This window comes from Triturus cristatus, chromosome 4_1 (assembly GCF_964204655.1).
Source record: "Triturus cristatus chromosome 4_1, aTriCri1.1, whole genome shotgun sequence".
Lineage (NCBI taxonomy): Eukaryota > Metazoa > Chordata > Amphibia > Caudata > Salamandridae > Triturus > Triturus cristatus.
This window is the reverse complement of record NC_140585.1, coordinates 1,351,894,079-1,351,910,113: the sequence shown is the minus strand read 5'-3', so window position 1 is coordinate 1,351,910,113 and position 16,035 is coordinate 1,351,894,079. Positions and strand designations below refer to the sequence as shown.

Sequence of the window (16,035 nt, the reverse complement as noted above, 5' to 3'; positions counted from 1 at the left end):
TTCTTTTTCAGTTTCGGAGGAATAAGGAGTGAGTTGGAGCTTCTCAGCGATCTGGATTGACCTGCTCTTACCAGTTTGTTGTTCAGGTAGTTAGGGGCCAGAGAGTGAAGGGTTTTGTGTGTGATGCAGGCCAGTTTGTAAATACACCTCCCTTCCATGGGAAGCCAGTTGAGGGAGTTGAGAGCTGGAGTGATGTGATCAAATCTTATACTCCAGATACGAGCCGAGCGGCCATGTTCAACACTGGCCTTAGAGGGGCTAGGTGAGCTTTTGGAGTCCCTGTTAGGATGGCGTTCCCGTAGTTGGTTTTAGAGAGAACTAGGGATTGGACTACTTTCTTGAGGTCATCATGGGGAAGAAAAGGTTTCAATTTCTTGAGGTGTTTTAGAGAGAAAAGAGCACTTTTTGCAGAGTTTTTGATGTGGGCCTCCAAAGATAAGTTCTTGACAAGGGTGATGCCTAGAGACTTAACTGAGTCGGATAGGACGATGGGGCAGTTTAGGGCGACCAGATTCTTGAGCCACTCTTGGATTGGACGATGGTTGCTTTTTGGAGAGAATAGGATTACTTCTGTTTTATCTGGGTTGAGCTTTAGGTGGTTAGCGTTGAACCAAGATTGGATCTCAGAGTGGCATTAAGGTGTTGGATGTCGCTGGGGGACTTGATTTTGAAATATATTTGGGTGTCATCAGCGTAAAGGTGGTAATTCACTCCATCTTTTTTCAAGATGATTGAGAGGGGCTCCATGAAAAGATTGAAGAGGGCCGGGGAGAGGATCGAACCTTGTGGGACCCCAAGTGTGACTTTTTTTGGCTTCGAGAGACAGGAGTTGATTTTAATTTGTTGTGAGCGGTGTTGAAGGAAGGAGGTGAACCATTTTAGTACTGTGCCATTGATGCCGGAGCACTTCGCCAAGGTCTCTAGAAGCGCTGGATGATTTACTGTGTCGAATGCCGCAGATAGGTCAATAAGGATGAGTAGGCAGGCATCACCTTCATCCAAAGCCTCGTGAATATCGTCAGACGTTGAGCATTGCTGATTCCGTGCTGCAGCCTTTCCTGAATCCTGATTGAAAGGTGTCAAGGAGGTTGAACTCATCAATGTGTTTGTTGAGTTGGTGGAGAACGCATGTCTCCAATGTTTTTGCAAGGAATGGTAGGTTGGAGATAGGTCTGAGGTTGTTGAGATCATTAGGGTCGGCCCCTGGTTTTTTTAGAATGGGTGTGATTTGTCCAAGTTGAAGGGAGTCTGGGACAAGCCTGAGGTGAGAGAGGCGTTGATGATTTTTGTCCAGAACGGGGAAATGGTGTGGTTAAGATCTTTTATGAATGTGGATGGGATGGGGTCCATAGTGTGGGAGGAAGGTTTTAGGTTAGAAATTATCCTGAAGACCTCATTTTCTGACATTAGCTCAAAGTCGGACCAGTGTGCATTGTTTTTTAGCTGGAGGCAGACCTGATTGTCCTTGGTGAGAACTCTTTCTGAAAGATCAGGGGTGGTTAGAGTGGGGCAGGTTAAGAGGGAAGGAGGGTTAGAGGTTTGGTTGAAGGATTGGTCAATTTCCGAGACTTGATTATTGGTGAAGGTGGCAATTTCTTCACAACGCTCATTGGTGGCTTTGATTTCTTGAGACGGAGTGCAGTTAGTTTGGCTTTTGACAATGTTGAAGAGTTCTCTCGGTCTGTTTTTTGCCAGATCTAGTTGGCTGCGGAAGAAGCACGCCTTTTCACTGAAAATGTGTTTTTTATATGCTTGCCGAGCTGATCTAAGTTGCGCTAGGTGCAAGGTCGAGGGGTTTAGTCTCCAGGACCTTTCAGTTTGTCTGAGTTGACGCCTTTCCTCATTCAGATCCACGTTAAACCAGGTTTTAGATTTGGTTCGCCTCAATTGTTTGAGTTTAAGAGGAGCTAATTGGTCTAGGACCTCTGTCATTTTTGAGTTAAAGTGTGTAGTGAGGTCATCGGCTGTCGATGATGAGGGTTGGTTTTGGAGATGGGCATGGATCCTAGATTCAAGTTCGGATAAAGGGATTGCTTTGATATTTCTGGTCCAATGTTTGGGTTTGTCATCACAAATCGGTTGGTGGAAGACAAGTGCATCAATCTTGAACAGAATGAGGTAGTGGTCGGACCAGTCAATGGGAGAAATCGCTCTGAGAGACCAGATCATTGTTGGTAATGATCGCATCCAGTGTTGCACCTTCGATGTGAGTTGGTTTGTTGCAGAGTTGTTTGAGGTTATATATTTCAAGTAGGTTGGATAGGTTCTGGGTAGTGGAGTCTTCTGGGTTGTTCCAGTGGATATTGAGGTCACCCAGGAACACGTCTTTAGTGTCAGTCATGGAGAACCGTGAAATTAGGTCTGTTAGTTCTTCAGGGAAAAGGGAACGCTCTCCAGGAGGATGGTAGATGGTGTGAAATTTGATGGGTGAGGTGCCCTTGGCAGTGAGTTCGACACCCAGGTATTCAAACGATAGGTATTCTGCAGGTTTAAGTTTGGTAATCTGTATTCCTGCCTTGTGGATGATGGCGAGACCTCCCCCCGTTTTGATCGGTCTGTCTTGTCTGATGATGGTGTACCCTGGGGGGGTGAGAATGTCAAGAATGGGGGTGGAGTGGACATTGAGCCAGGATTCAGTGAGAAAAGCGATGTCAATTTCTTCAGCGAGCAGAGCTTCAGCCATGTCTGTGGCGTGTTGTACTGCTGATCTGCAGTTGAGGAGCATGCAAGAGAGAGGACGGGGAGCCTCTGATGGGGGGGGGGGGGGGGGAGTAAGGTGGATAGAGGAGAATTGAGCAGGAGGTCTAGGCGAGGGGACATTTTTAGGGATTCTGTAAGTGCCGATAATAACAGGGATGGGGAAAGGGGGTGACTTCTGTCTCAAAGCGATGTGAGAGTTGTTGATCTCAACAGGTTTCGGTATCAAAGGGTTGGCGATCCTGGTTGGGTCGAAGTGCCTGACTCGCTGACGGACTGGAGGGACGAGGGGTGCACTGAGGGGTCAGGGGAGCGGAATTGAGTGGGGTGGGAGGGAAACTACCCGGGGAGAGGGAGCACGACGGCTTGGTCCTGTTGAGAAGATCTTGTTGTAAGTAAAGGAAATCAGCAGCAAGGGAGTTAATTTTCAGCTCCATTCTGTTCAGTTGCTGTGCTATTGAGTTAAAAAAAGTTTAAGGTTTTAGGCAAGGGCAGAGAATGACTCTGGTCTTTGGAGGGAGAGTGAACAGGGGTCAGGGATTGGACGGACTCAGTGGAGTTAGAAGAGGGGAGAGGTTGGACGCGGGGAGCCGGATTAGTAATACTCCCATTCAAGGAGTTCAAAGGAAGAGTAGAGGGTCTACTGTCCAAGTGAGGAGGGAGAGAAATTCAAGGTAAGAAGTCAGAGTTCCGGGGAATGTCAATAAGATTAGCGGTGGAGGCAGGTTGTGTGCGAGGGTGTGCGGAGGGGGAGCGTGTAGTGATAATAGGGGGGGACGAGTTCATAGGATTGGTGACGACGTTGGCCATGGGGAAGTCACGGGGGTTGTCAGTGAGGTAATCAGTGGAGGCCGGTTGTGTCTGTGCCTGTGGGACATCGGAAGGGGAGTGTGCAATGGTAGTAGGGGGTAGAGTGACCACTGGATTGGAGATGACGTTGGATATGGGGGAAGTAAGGGACGGAAGAAAAAGGTCTGTGTTGGAGGAAGAGGTAGTTTGTGAGGGAGGGTTCAGATTATCAGGGGTCTAGCGGAGAGTGCCTGTGGGGATTTCGGTCGCGGGAGGGCATAGGTTAGAATCTGAGCTGTCAGGATCTAGATCGGTTTTGTGGTGTTTAATTGTGAGATTGTTGTTCCTGGTGTGCTCAGTAGATGTAGTAGTTGTGGGTGTTTGGCGGCGGAGAGTAATTATAGTGCGTAATGGTGGATGTCCATGAGTTGAGGAGAGGTTCTTCAGGGCAGGGAGTTTGGGTCCGTTCCACGTTATTAGTACGGGTGATGGTGGGTTGGGGAGATATGGTTTGACGGCTCAGTTGAGTTAATGAGGAAAGAAGTGTGGGGAAGTGTCGGTCAAAAGTGGTGAGGTGCGGGTCTGTGGCCTGAATGAGAATGGTTCCAGTTCGGTAGATGGAGATGGTGAGCTCTCCTTTGAAGGTCGGGGAGATGGTAGTGGAGATTTTTTCACCATAGGGAATGATTACTGACTTGGCGACTTGGAGGTGAAGAGAGAAGATGGCTTTCCATTTAGCCGGGCGATTTGTGTAGAAAATGGTGACATCCGGCATCTGAAAAATGAGATTCCACATTGTCCTGAGGCTTACTTTGCTCTTCAGGAAGCACAAGCACCACACTTTGTAGTGGTGGGGAAACTCCAGTTCATGAGTAGGTGAGACTGTCCCACTACTGCCCATGCCGAGGCAGCTGAGCGGGCCGGACATTAGCATGGCTGGTCCGCTACGAGGTTAGGGGATCTGTCACGAAGGTAGCAGGGACAACTGGAGAAATAGTATACTCCCAAAACGATATACATGAGGTCTTCAAGGCTCACTACAGCACCGTGTATAAGCCTGGGTTCCCTTTATCTAGAGGGGAGCTATATCTCTTTCTCAATAGAACGACCTTGCCGTATGTTACTGCGGAGAAGCAGGAACTGCTGGGTGCCCCGTATCAGAGCAAGAGATTAGAGCAGCAATTAAAGGCATGGCTTACAGCAAAACACCTGGGACAGGTGGCCTCCTGGCTGAATGTTATCATACTTATGCTATGCAGTTGGTCTCCTGGCTTGCTGCGTTCTCCACAGATGCTTTTGATTGCAGTAGGCTCCCTGATACGACTAGGAAAGCCTTAATGGTGTCCATCTCGGAACCCTTGAGTGACGTAGCAGATGTGGCATCCTACAACTTTTGACGATGTTGAACTTGGATTCTAAAATACCCTGCCACGTCCTGGCCAGTAGGCTTCACCTGCATGTGCATGGTCTCTACATGTGGACCAAAATGGATTTATTCCCAATTGAAGCGCATCAAAAAGCAACTAGGGTCTGTACCATGTCCTGGAGGCAACAGACTAGGAGCAATTTCCTGAGGCACTGGTACTTTCCATAGCTATACAGAAAGCCATTAATACTATTCGATGGGACTACATGCGGGCGGTCATGTCTAGAATGTCTTTAGGGGAAGGTTGGAATAAATGGGTCGCTCTGTTAAATGCTGGGGAACAGGCACGATTGCGTATAGGTGGATGTATTTGCAAACACTTTGATCGGTCAGGGTGCTCGGCAGGGTTACCCGCTGGTGCTGGTCATTGAACCATATGCTTGTATGTTGAGTTGGTCGGGGCGAGGGAATCTCTCTCTGGGTTGGGAGCATATGAAATTTTTGTATACAAACAGGTTTATTTACCTGAGGGACTAGAACTCGTGGAGTGCTGCCCTCTTGGAGGACTTCAGGCAAGTCTCGGGCCGAATATCACCCTGGACTGAGGCTGGGATTGAGACCACTGGGGACTGCTACTTGAAGGACTCAGAGTCCTTGATGGCCTTGGCGACTAAGGACGGCCTGTCTGGTACTTGCGACTTATTGGGCGATAACCTGAGCTGTGGGCCACTTGTATGGGCCACTTGATTTGGAACCCCCTACACACGATCTCTTACAGGCCATCCTAACGTTTGGAGGAGGTAGACATTTGGTCTTACGGCTCTATAGATCAGCACCGACCATGAGGACAGAGGACTTCCCGACTCTCAGAACTCGGTGGGAAGACATTATAGTTTGGCCCTTTAGTGGAAAAGAATGGACCCACATTCTTGAGTATACCTACTCCTCTATGCGTGACACTAAATACACTGTTTAATCACTTGCATTGCACGTACCTCACTCATAGGCTGAATATTATGCTGCGCATGGAAGAATCGTAGGGTGCGCCTAGCTTGACACAGATTTCTTCCATATGTCTGGGGCTGTACAACCATAACCACCCCCCCTGCAAAATGTGGGCAATATGTTTTGGGATCTAGCGTTAGAAGTGGCACGCAGAGATATTGCCTGACATTGGAAGTCCCCACATGGGCCACTGCATAGTAGGTGGTGGATTGAGGTGAAAAGCTGGGTTGTGGTTGAAGGAGGTGGGCTGCGAGCTGAAGACTACAGAGGGCTGCGTAGGCAACTTCTGGCGGACCTGTGGGAGAAATGGTAACCAGCTTCATAGAGTTCGAGCAGCAGTGACAGTCTTGCCTGGAGAGTGTTGGCCAGTGAGCATGATGGCACAATAGGATGTAGCTGAAACCTGATGCCATTAGGCGACAGGGATGAGACCGAGCCATTGAGCTAAAGGTGACCCTATTGTGAGACGTGGGTTCCCATAGACCATCTGGCCCGGGCCCCTTCCCCCTCCGATTCTCCCGTCCCTGATCCGATGCAGGAATGATTCCCGCAGAGCCTTGACAGAGATACTGTTGGAGACACTGAGTAGAGTTCGGTTAGTTCAATTGTTCAGTTTTCCGTTAGGGCAACGGTTAGACTACACCAGTCATATATAGCTTTCACAGATAACTGGCGAACTAGGAAAATATGGCATGTACTTTCATGCACTGAATGTTGGAATTATATTGTAACTACGGTTTGCATCCTGCGAACCCACAACTGTCTTTTATTATTGCCAATTTGCCTCATATCGAAAGCCAATAAAGATATTCAAAAAACGAAAAAAGTTGTCTTCTGAAGGTAGCATTTTATGCTGAGAGCTGAGGCGGCGCATTAACCCCATTGTGCACAATATATAAACTCATAGTTGTTCCTTACAAGCATGCCAGCTAGCATGCTAATATAAAACAAATTTCGTTTTGATATGTAAGACAAAGTTTATTTTTTGTTAAAATACGTCCTGGTCTGAGTTGTATGCAGAGACTGACTTAGCTTTCCATTGAAGAGTATGTGAGCTGAAAATAAAATTCAGTAGATTTGCATATGCCATCCATAGTTATGTTTGCCAGTCGTTTTACAGAAGGCAGTTTTTTGCTGATATCTTGCCTACCTTGTTCGATGCATTCAAGGCTAATTTTCACAGCGACCAGTAATCTTCTCGTAGTGAAATGCAACACATCAAAACAGTGTGCACCCAGATGATAAGAGTTAAGAAATGGGAGCAGTTGTTAGAAGAGCTTTTTGAAGGAGAAACTTGTATGTTATATCTTACTCCCTTTCCAAAATCGTATGTGATCTTTTCGTTTTTCAAGAAGCAGGAAGGTGGAATCTGACTATATGGTTGCCCCCATTTTTTTCCTGGTGTTTGAATGGTTTTTGACTAGTCTGGCTGAGATCCTGCTATCCAGGATTCAGGACCCCAGCCTATCTGCTTCCTCTCTAAACCGATGTGAGTACCCTAGGTACATACCAATTGGATACTGAGGACACCCTATCAGCCCCTTGTAGGTGGTACCCTAGGTACCCAGGCCATGGGTCCCTCAGAGGCCTACCAGGGGCTGCAGCACTTATTGTGCCACCCCTGGGACAGCCATACAAACTGACACCACCAGACCACTACTGTAGTCTGGGTAAGGTGGTGCGTGCACCCCTTACAGGGATATAGGTACCCTGTATCCCACTTAATTACAACACATATATCCTCATAGGTCACCCCTAAAGCAGGCCTGGCTAATCCTACAAGGCAGGGGGCTGAGATATGTGTGAGGGGGAACCCCTACCTGAGTAGGGCCCCTCTGCAGCCTTCGTAAAAACTAGTGCGAGGTTGTTTGTAGTGCAGCCATACCATATACTCTTAACCGCATTATAAGTAATCGCGGTAGTGTGATAATTTGAGAGTGGCTGCACAGAACCATGTCGTGTTTGGTGTCAAACATGTTGGAATCATGCCGCCAATCCAGCCATGTGAGTGAGGGCATGTTTCCCCCCTGCTAGAGGGGTGATATGGTAAAAGCGGCAGATTTTAGACACCAATTTAAAAGAGCACACGTAATACAAAATGGATGCTACCCGCCACCCACACGACTCTGGCTGCCTGTTGCTGAGCAGAACTCCAGCCAAGGCAGCTGGACAATAGGGATCTTGTTGCAGGGAGGTGTTCCCACCTCCCCAGACAGACTATGTGGATTGGACCTGGGTGGGTGCACCATAGGATGCCTTTCAGAGTTGCACGTAGGCTTCTCCAGTGCCTACTTCTGCATACACCGCCTGGAACCGGTTCAGGGGCATCCTGTCCCCTGCCCTGGCGGGAAACACACAAAGGGGAGAGGGTGTAGCCACCCTTTCCCACCTGAACTCTCATTCGTGGGCTCTGACTTGGACACTCCCCTATACCTCTGGATAAAGGTGGATGCAGTGTCCCCAGAGCCACAGATTAATCTTGGACTTCAAAGACTTGAACTTCGACTTGCTGCCGCACAGCTGAATGAAGAAATCTCCCTTGGGGTAAAGGAGCTACCCTCTGCTTGGCAGGCACCTTAAACACTGCAAGTGACCCAGTTGGAACTCCGCTGCTCGTACGGACAACGAACACTTCTGCTTACCTTGAGGTGGGTTTCCAAGCATCCCAGAGGCCAGTGAGTGTGCACAGCAAAGCTTAGCACCGTGGACCCCGTGGGTGCCGAGATCCCCAATACCACAGGACACCGGCCACCTCTTGCACAGCACACGACCCCGACGAGTGGGGAAGTTGTGCTTTGGCCCATTATTGAGCCAACCTCTCAGCATCATCTGTGCCAAAGTTCGACGCCCTAGCCCGCTCCGGCGACCCGTGGGCGCATCTTTACGCACGCCAAATTGCTGCCCCCGCGGTCCCTTGTCTCTTGACTGGGCCCTGGCGGAGGTCAATCTTCACTTTCAAGAGTTCCCCTGGTTGCTCCAGGCCTGCTCTTCAGTCTCCTCGCTGGAGACCTCGCTCAGACCTTGTGGGTCTGCACCAGTAGCTGTTTTGTGATTCTTGCGTGGGTTGCGATTGTCAAGGCTTAGTGGATCCAATCCGGACTCTAACACCGCAGCGACCCTCATCCTTCGTGGGACAGTCGCCCTCCAGAAGCTGGCCTTCCTTGATGCCTCCTGGGGCCCGTGGCTGCTGATCCAGGCTACCCATCCTCCATCTGGAAGCATCTGACCTTGAAGGGCTCTTTCTCCTGAGCCCCCTGGTCACTGTGCCGTGACCCAGACTCTGTCCCCTCAGCTTTCAGGTCCTTCTCTTCAAGATCTACATCTTCAATCTACACGACATCGACGACGCTTCTGGCTAGCAGCAGTTCTTCACGTTTTCCCATTGAAAACCAGACATCGACCCGACATTGAACACGACCTATGCACACGGCTTCCCTGGGGCAGGTAACAGGGGTACCTCGGTACTCTTGTGGGAGTGTGCCCTACAAGAGCTTAAGTTTAAACTCCTGAACTTGAACTCCTGCTATAAGTGTTTTAATTCTTGTAAAATTCAACCGCGACCTTCTTCATAGGGTTTAATAGAGATCCCGACAGTAGCTTATACCACTGCACGCGTCTCCCGTGGGTCCCCTTCCTCTCTACCTTGGGTGGTTTCGTAAGGGGCCAGCGAACCTAAATTCCCTAGGCATTGTCTGTAGAATTGTCTTGGTTCTTATACCACTTTTTTAATATATGGTTTGGTCCCCCAACCCCCCCCCCCCCCCCCCCCCCCCCCGGGGCCCTATGATTCCAGTGCTATTTATTGTCACTGTCAATGCTCGTTTGTATCTTTACCTCCAGCCTTATAAAAATGACTAGTGGGATTATTCTTAGAATAAATGCATATATTTTATATATATACCTGTGTGGACTACTCTTTCATTTGGTCATTCAAGAGGTTATCTATGGTAAAACAATAAGCTTAACACTCCTTCAAGACTTAGCCTGAAGGCTGCTCTCCACAGCTACCACTAGGATAGCTTTCTTTAAAGGTTGTCTTTTAACCTATCATCAATAAGAGTCGAATTGGACTGGTGCAAGGTGTCCCTATAACTAGGAGACAGCATATGCCAGGCCAACTTCTCACACCATAGGTGCTGAATGCAGGGGTAAGGGGTGCTGCCACAACTCCAAAATAACCATGCTTGAGTTCCAAAGGTGAATTCGTAATGGAGATGCTTTAAATTAAATTTTTATCTCGGCACGTTTGCTGTGCGTTGAAAGACCGAATAAATGAAATGTATGGCTATGACTTATGAACAATAGCTGCTCATTCTTTCAACATGGACATTGGTATTGTCCTTTGTTTCTCATATTGCAAAATGAGAGGATTTTGTATACTGAATTGTGACGATCTTGTGGTGTGAAAGGAGAGTCTGTAGGAGTGTAATTTTTTTCTAACAAAACACAATTTAAAAACCTAATGGGTTAACCCCTTCCGTGCTCCCGTTGGCCAACGGCCTTCGCGAGCACTACCTGGCTAGTGCTGTGCACGTCTGCTGGCTGATGCGCCCCGCCCACTTTTTCAAAACGCCGCATCGCGGCGGAATTAGCGCCGCAGTTAATTGTACAAATATTTAGGACATTTAATCTGCATTTAGGGCAGCACAAATTAAGCACTCTTTTGTAACTTTGAAGGGACATGAAAACAAAGATTTTAATTGGATCAAAACAAACCAAAACACTTTTCTTGATCAGCAAATGACAGATATTTACTGAAACACAATTTCCACACATTGTCTGCGCTGCATAGTATTAACAATAAACTGTGACTGTGCAAAATGAGTAGCCTTTACAATGGAGAATGTGTGGTCTGTCAACTACAATGTGCTACCATACCATGCTCTAGTAATATATTTCCAACAGTATGCTCCAAAATGCACCACCAGTTACATGCTACACACCTTACCACTCTCTTGCCAAATGGGCGTGGCTCATTTGCTACACTTGTTCTTTGTGTGGTGCTTGGATGTTTCACAATCCCTATAGTTCATTGATGTAACACTGATGACAGCACCCCCACTCTGACTATTGTTCCAGTACCATGGCCAAAAACCAAGCAGTTTTACTACATAATATTTTTTTCTTTGCCAAACTAGAAGTGTTGACTGTGTTAGCAAGTGGATACGCTTGCCTGTAGCTGTTCTTCATAGTTCACTACAAGGTTAAGGATAGCGGTTTAGTAAATATTGGTACTTCTCAACTCTTTCGTCCTTTTTGGGGGGAAAAAGTCAGACTTGCATGGATTAACTGGCAAAATGAATACCAGTGTTCTGTAATCCAGCCAGTTAATTTGTCCGGCAATTGTTTGCTTTGAAAGTTGCTGTTACAGAAGGAAGCACTTGCTAACTTCCTCTACAAATATTTACAACAATGCTTTTTGATTTTTAGGTCTTGCCTTGCTATCGCGTAAGCGATCGCAAAGCGAGACTATTGTAAGCGGGTTTGAAAAGTGCTCCTAAAAAGCGGATTGCATGGCTAGCACGCGCACAATCACACGCATCGTGCCGCCATGCAATCCGCTTTCTGGGAGCACTTCATAGGGTCCACTCCCCCGCCTGGAATGCGCTCCCCCGCCCCCAAGCGCGCGCGCGCCACACTCTGCCAGGCTTGTCTTTTTTTTAAAAAAAACTTTAAGCGCGAGTCGCGCGTGCGTCCAATGCTTGTCTTTAAACATAGTGCGTGACTGTCGCTGCTTAGACTGCCCGCGTTCCGTGATCTCCAGCAGGGAGGCACGCTTAAGTTTTCCTTTCACGTAATAGGAAGGTCATCGCTTCAGTGAAAGAGAACGGTCTCCGTTAGTCTTTGCTTTGTAGTGCTACGAATGGTATAAGTTACTGCCTTGCGGGTCTGTAATGCATGATTCACACAGCACTCTGGAGGGAGCGGCCGCCGACCACTGCACCATGAGCAGCCACAAGCAGGACGGTGAGCACCTGAGCAGCGTCGAGGAGGAGGTGAGGCTCCCTTTGGTACTTGTGTGAGCCGTGGGCCGTACTCTCGTGACCCTTAGGTTTGAGCGCTTTTGTGGCGGCCGCAGCGCAATTTTACTTAACTTGACAATCTCTTCCGTGTTTAGACCAGTGAGAGAAAGAGTTGCCACTCACTTCTAATCTGCCATTGTTTTACTGCCGGGATCGGGTTTGCTTCGTCTTCCCTCTCGGAACCCTTAGCTGCCCCCTTCGCCTCAGTTCTTTCTAACGTCCACCTGTGCACGGTTCAGGTCCAGGCGAGGGGCGCTCACTCACCTCCTACATCTGGCATGGGGGCAACTCAGCCACTTTCCCAGGTAGATCAGTTATATTGTATTTAGAAAAGAACTTCTGACTATGTGGACTCTCATTACACTTTACTTACATTTATTGAAAACCCGTCTCTATAATGACTCTAGTTACACCATAGTCACATGATGCACTAGCACCATCAGTGTTTTGGGCAGGGCTCAATCTTTTACAAATTAAACACTAATTGCGTCTTCGCATCGTTATGTCCCTCGCTGCATTGCAGGTATTAATTACAAATGACAGTTCATAAAAATTCCTACCCGCCATCTCCAGAAATGGCAATGGTGAGCTAAGAAGCGGGTCTGGTGGCTCAGGGCACTAACGTACTCCCTGTAGGGGCCTGTGTTGAGTCTCATGCTCACGGGTTCAAATCCTGGCGGGTCCACTCAGCCTTTCATCCTTTTGAGGTCAACAAAATAAGTACCGTTGCGTTGGCTAACAAACATCTGTTATTCAGCGCCAACGTGAAGGTGGGTGAACATGCGATTTACAAATACAAGTTATGTTAAGAGGCAAGTCCGTTGTCCTGCATCCTTTGTGACCTAGAGTCTTGTAGTACGTGGTGCAGCGTCATAGTTTATCTTCAGTGTCGGAGGCTTTGGCACAGGACACATATTCTTGAGCGCATGCATCTGAAGCTTCTCCCATATGTCTTAGTGAAGAGGAAGCTCCGAGAAATATCCCATCTCCTAGAATCCCACAATTTGGTTAAGCGGAATAACAAGCTCGATCTTTAATGTTCTGGTTTTACTTTGTGGGATCCAGCCAATACATAGGCGTAGGTTTCTCTCTGCCTGCTTACGTGAAAGGCCTTGTCTTTAATTGTTGGCACCTGCGATTAGAGTGTGGGTGGCTGAAGCCGCATGTAAGCTCGGCTCGTTTGGGCTTGAGTCTCCAAGAGTACCCTGGGCAGAGCCAGACCAAGGCATCTGACAACCTTTATGGGCTCGCCCAGCTCTACTCTCCTTCCCCCCCCCCCCCCCTCCCCATGTCCAGTTCACTGCCCCATGGCATCCTCTTTGCTTCCACCCTATGTGATCTTAGGCACATCTTGGCTGCTGCTGCATGTCCTCTTCGCCACATCTTTACAATATTATCCTCTTGAATGGATGGCCCTATCGTGTATAATTGTAGGGAGAGTTGGCGTTTTTTTCTGGTTGGGTGAGCAAGCCCGGAACTTTGCTTTGTCTATAATTCTATAATTCCTCAATCGTAGCAGTCGCCATGCCACCCCCCCCCGCCCCCCATACCCCACCCGTGATGTGTCACCTTGGGCTGCTGCAGTTTCAGGACACACACAAGTCTGTGGCAGTCGCCATGTTCCCCTCTCTACCCCCCCCCCCCCCCCCGTGACACACACAGTTCTTTAGCTGATGTGTACTGGGCTGCGCTGCTGATAGGCTCCAATGACAGCCTCGTACAAGGTATTTCCCAGGTCATCCAGAGGTTGAGGTGCATAGAAAAAATGACCTCTGATCCTGAGAACAATGTTGGTGACATGGCTTAAAAAACGAAAACCAAAGTGTTCTGCAACTATTTTGTTCCCCTTTACCTTGAGGTAACTACAGATAAGATATAGCGCACATACCTTAAATGCAAAATAAAGTGTGTAAGTGTGTAAGTGTTTGTTTGTGTGTCACTAGACAGTCGCCCAACTGAATCCTGGTTGGGGCACTAGTAGAATAGTGGTGACCATTCAAAGTGCTTCGAGGTCCCAGCTAAATGACAGAAAGCAATGTGAGTGTGATAGTCATTATTTTAAATTCTATTGCACACAGTATAAAAAAACAAGCATTTGCAACGCAATAGGTCTCGCATTTGCGAAACTTTCAGCTACTGGCATTGTAAATGACAAAGCTTTTATCTATATGCTGATTTTAAAAACAGATAAATTAAAGGCATTGTCATTTACAATGCCAATAGCTTAAAATTTCGCAAATGCGAGACCTATTGCATTGCAAATGCTTGTTCTTTTTTCTTTCCACCTCCTACCTATTAAAGTTGTTTGCAACACGTGATTTCTAGGAGGGCTTGTAATTGTGATCTATAAAATGCTGAGGTTTCTTTTGCATAATAAGACTTTTAGTTCTGTACTTTTTTTTGCCATGTTTTGAAACATTCAATTAAATGAAAAGTTCGATTTACAAATTGTATTCGGATAGTCACGTACCATTGAACCTTCCTGTAGTGAGTTAATGTTGGCAGGACATCGAATGACCTTTTGATGTCCTCCCTGTCAAACGTTGTCTTTTCACTCCCTTCATTTATTTTTTATTCTTAATTTCTTTGCTGTGGTGGCCCGGGAAGCATTGCATTCTGTTCAAAATATCGTACTCCTCACCAACTTGCAGTTTGAGTGTTTCTAAATTCTAATTGAGTTCAGTTTTGTTTTTAGAAGTGTAGTGTTAGCATGTTAGTATATTCAGACTTGTTAAACACTTTTGCTTTTTTATTTGCTTAGATTTGGCTTCCTTAACCATTTTACTCTCTCTATCAGCGTTCGGACGACTGGAGGGAGCACATGCGTAAGTATGCAAAGAAAGGATAACCTCACAGTATAAGGTTTGAGATCATTTCATGGTAGTCTCTTGGTTGCAGGAGCAGATAAAATATTTTAAGTCTTTTGGTGCCCAGTGTGTATTATCTATTGCTTAATTTGTAAAAGAAAGTGCCAGTGCACAAAACTTTGATCAGAAGCCCGCGTCTGGTGTGATTCAATGTTGAAGGGCCCAATACCGAGGCTGCATGGTCTTTATTCTACTTCATGCCTCTTTAAACCCACCCCCATGAGACACTCCCTGCCCCTTTATTTCACTCTTGCAGGTTCCTGCTTTCTTCCTCTGTGACCGTTTTTCTGTCTTTCTTTACCTCCATCTTTCTTTTGTTAATTTTTCACACTCTTGCTCTTGGTAAATGTCTGATGCTCCAAAATGAATGCCGGTCCCATAAATCGAGTGCTGGTGGCCCCCACGGCAACCACCAGCTCAAATTAAGCACTGGTATTTTCTGTTAAATATGCTACCCTCTGTCTAAAAGTACTGTTGAATATGCAGAATAGCTTAAGAACCCTCTTATTCATCCAAATTCTGGCATTATTGGTCTGTACCTGTTCAACTTTCATTTTCTTATGCTACGATCCCAAGAACAAAATGCTGATCTTTTTCCTTATCTAATAACATTTTGGGGGTTCCAGTTTAAAGGCTTTTGTAATAATTTCTTAGCAGATGTTACCACATGTTTCTTTTTGATGAATTCATGGTATTTCTTGCTCTTCTTTTGGCTGGCTCATTGTCTGACAACCTGTCTGTTGGAAACGGATTCTGCCCTTTTAATCCCCCTGGATTTTTCGCATTTTTGACTACCCGGTATTCGACTTTAACTGTGAGTCTCTCTGAGTCTTACGGTAAATTCTGTGGTAGTGGACAAAGTTCTCATCACCAGTGTCAACCTTTTGAAGATAAGGCCACTTCTGCATAACTAGGGTTAAAAGGCTCTGGGCTGGTTATGCATGAACACGTGTGCGGGATGAGCATTGTGATTACTGTCTAGCTCAGCCCGGTATCTGCGCACAGAGAGCCTGTTGCAGAAGGAACCCTTCTGGAACTGGTGCTGACCTGGTATTGACCTTAAAAGGTGAGAAGCCATTCATGGCGTAGGTCTGTAGTGCTTACTGAGAAGGCTGTGTGTTCACTTATTATACCATATTGGCATAATGGGAACCACTGCACAATTTTGCGATACTTGGTCCTAGAGATACTGATCAGATATCAATTTTAGGGTAAACACGTACAAAGTGTACAGATCCATTTTACAATTTTGGGATCTCTGTAGTTCTTATGGCAAGATTTTTAATAT

The 16,035-nt window shown here is 46.9% G+C and overlaps 1 pseudogene across 1 annotated transcript in view; it reads left to right on the top strand.

Moving 5' to 3' along the window:
• Positions 1-16,035, top strand: part of LOC146856666 (FIGNL1-interacting regulator of recombination and mitosis-like) — a 1,045,039-nt pseudogene that overhangs the window by 75,540 nt on the left and 953,464 nt on the right. The window contains exon 2 of the transcript XR_014981545.1: positions 14,666-14,705. The product of XR_014981545.1 is annotated as an FIGNL1-interacting regulator of recombination and mitosis-like (transcript). The remainder of the gene's footprint in view (positions 1-14,665; positions 14,706-16,035) is intronic.